Raw genomic sequence first — 3,771 nt, forward strand, 5'->3', positions numbered from 1 at the left:
CTGCTTCCTTACTTGTCCCACTTCAAAGAGAATCTGTAGATTCATAGCAGCATAATACCATCAAAGCATAGAGATATTTCACTGTAAACAATATAGGATTAGATATATATTGACCATACAAATGCATATATCAACACAATATTCAGAGATACCCAATAATATGGAGGAAAACTCAAATAGCTTTATTAGTAAAAGTTGTAGAAGAGAGGATTACAACCACTTGGTCTGACCCAGTGCCATCCTCCCAGCTTGAAAGCCCTCTTCACCTCACACAAAGCAAGCTCACCCAACGATGTCTTCAAAGAGAAACCAACAGCACCTCTTTGCAAATTACCAAATTCAAACCTTTGGATCTCTTGGATGAGGGATCCATTTATAGATATTTGCAGGGGGGTGGGTCAGCTTATGGGATTTTGATTAGTGTCATCTCTCTGATAGTTCTTAGTTCCACATGGAGATTTTAGATCTCTTAATCATCCCTAGGCGAACTCAGAGAGGCAAGTGTCAAATGAGCAGTTTCTAGAAGATTCTCTGGGTTTCCACCTAGCAAACTGCTTGCGCCATTTGTCTTCTCTCGCTCATCGTACCCTATAGAAGGGCTTTCCAGTATGCATCGTACTTTTTTCATGTGGCAGGTGAGATGCATCGCATCTTTAGCACTGGGTAGTTTGTATGGTCCTGCTTTGACCAGTTCTGAGTAGCTTTTCATGGAGAACTTCTGGGAGATGATGTAATCAGCTGACCTTGCTCCTTTAGGGTATGAAACAACACTTTTAGGGACTTAGAAGCCCTTGATTTATGGACATATGTGATTGGGGTTGCAGTGCCCAAATATGTCTATAACACTTTTCCTTAACTAATTAACTCATGGAGAATTAATTAATTAATTTACAAACTGCTGTTAATATCGAATTCGAATTCTACTTCCTATTTCTAGTCCAGAGACTGACTAAAATAGGAATCCACAATGAACTTCTAAAAATAGAACTTCTATTTTTAGCACTTCCATTTTTCATTCCGTGTTGCCCAATCTAGCACTGGTACCCAAACTGCTATTTTTAGCACTTCTTATTTTAGCAATTTCTTGTTGCCATTTTTCAACACTCCCTCTCAACAAGAAAGGCTTCAACTCGAACCCCATCCTGTACCTCTAGAATGTTCAGCATGTAACACTTCTACCAAGTGTGGTTGCTCCAACAACTCTCAGAACAAAAAAAACTCCCAACTGACCTCTCTGTTGGGCTAGAAACATACTCTGATGCTGAAGCTCTACCTGCTGCTGACAAGTGCTCCCTCTTTGACCTCTGTGCTACTGCAACATCTCCATGCATCTCACACCGTTGCACCATTCTATGTGCTACCCTGCACTGTGCAACACACTTGTGTCTCTCGCATTGCTGCAGTCTGCATGCTCTGCGCTATCTTAGGATTCCCTGCACTGTAGCTCTCTCTGCCGCTCCATCCACATATGTCTTTACCCAATCAGTCAGTTCTACTACTCCTCATCAGGTCTCCTATAGCAAGGTCTCATCCAAGAGGTTGGGTACCTCAAGGATCCTACCCCTCATTTCGGCCCTCTTGGGATGACCACTCCACATTGCCCCACCTCCCACTTGGAGGTATGGCTGCATGTGATCCCTCTGCCCACCTGGCTCAAAATTTCCTCCTACTGGAGGTCTCTGCATGAATGGATGCCTCCACTCGATCTCCACTCGGCTTCTCCAGTTGTGGCTTCTCGACAACCTCCTGAAGTTGCGTCTCCAATTGTGGCTCCTCCATAATCGTTTGAGACTTCTTCTGGTGCTGCATGTTGAGAGGTAATTTACTCTCCCTCTCAACCACCAAGTATCTAACCTTTGCCTTGCTCCTCAAGGCTTTGCATGCATCTTGTACCTTAAGTGCATACAGGTTCTTGTCTAGCACACCAATCTGTTTCATCTTTCCCGCCGTCACAAAATTTTCGGGAAAAAGAGTTGATTTTAAATTAGCGATAACTCCCTCATCCGAACTCCGATTCAGACAATTATTTATTTATTTATTTTGGGTATTTTTCTGCAAGGAATCCAGATATGCTATTTGTTTCTAAAAATTTTGTACAAAAATTTTCAGATCTGCTATGAAAACTCGTGGCCCAAAACTCAAAACTTTGAAATCTCCTCTAGTATATTGTTTTCTGCTTTGATCACCTGTGCTCCGATACCATGTAGAAATTCACACCTGTAGATCAAACTGATATATGAAATGTACTAAAGCATAATACTTGATCTAGTTCTACAAAACATTAAGCAGAAGCATAATCGATTTCATGAGCAACATCAAGCATAAACACATATAACTGATCAAGAGAAATAATCAATCATAACACAAGATATGTCACTAGGGAAAGCACCAGCATAAAACCCCTGTCTATATTATCAATCAAGTGGAAATCTTCTTCTGTTTACAAAAAATAATTAGCTCAAGAGCTATCCTGTACTCTCTGTAATCAAAAGATGAAGATCATGGACTACCTAGGCCTCAATATATAGGCCACAAGTCCTCTAATCTCCTATATCACGTAATTCTCTTGGAAATAAATCCTTCTCCATGCAAGGAATATTCACCTAAAATATCCTAGCAACTGATAGTACATTGTCCCTCATCTGATCTCAACTGGGTCTTTGTCTGAACTGACATGCATCAGTTATCCATGAGGGAATGCTCAGTTATTTGAAATAATAGTTGTCACATGCATGCAAGCATTAACAAACTATATCTCATTAATTTAACAACTTGTTAAATTAATCTAACTGGACTTGACTAAGTAAAACTAAGTCCACTGAGTCTCTCATTATAGAACTCATACTTGATTCCTCAATCAGTGGAGAAAATCAAGGATAAATTCCCCAATTAGTGGAGAAATAATTGCATGTTCTCACAAAGACTTCAAGTTTGCTTTTCCTTAACTAATTAACTCATGTATAATTAATTAATTAATTAACAAACTGCTGTTAATATCAAATTCGAAATTTACTTCCTATTTCTAGTCTAGGGACTGACTAAAATAGGAATCCACACTGAACTGCTAAAAATAAAACTTCTATTTTTAGCACTTCCATTTTTCATTCCCTGTTGCCCAATCTAGCACTGGTACCCAAACTATATTTTTAGCAGTTCTATTTTTAGAACTTCTATTTTTAGCAATTTCTTGTTGCCATTTTTCAACAATTTTGCCAATCACTAATAGATTAGTTGGTACATATATTATCCGGATAAAACTGTGAACTACTGCCAAATTAATTATCAATACTCAAACAAAATAGAAAAAAAAACAATGTTGATAATTTAACTATCAATGCTCTGTCAAAACGTTTTAAAAAAGAACGCTTACAAACTAATGATCAACATTGCGACAAAACCCTATTTGAGTTTGTTTTCCACCTCCGACAAAAGATCTACATTACTTGGTTTCCCTTTCTGAATCTTCTTGGCCTTGGGGCCAAATTCTCCTCTCTTTTTCCCTTTGTGCTTCTTAGAGCTAGAAGCTTATCGTGGTGAAATCACAACCCCCCCATTTTTAATTTATCATCTTCATAATAATAAAAGGGACCCTATACATAAATTTTGGCTAAATTGCTCTTTAATATTATCTTTTTGTTAATTGTGCGACATTTTTGTGAGATTTTAATTTTCTTCAATTTCCATTCTGATTTTTCCATTGTGTTTGATTTCTTGCTAGATTTCCATTGTTTTTCATTTCATCTCATTTGTAATCACGGTTTACAAATGGCG

Source organism: Pinus tabuliformis, chromosome 3_2 (genome assembly GCF_031772625.1).
Source record: "Pinus tabuliformis cultivar Carrire ecotype Pingquan chromosome 3_2, CPIR1, whole genome shotgun sequence".
Lineage (NCBI taxonomy): Eukaryota > Viridiplantae > Streptophyta > Pinopsida > Pinales > Pinaceae > Pinus > Pinus tabuliformis.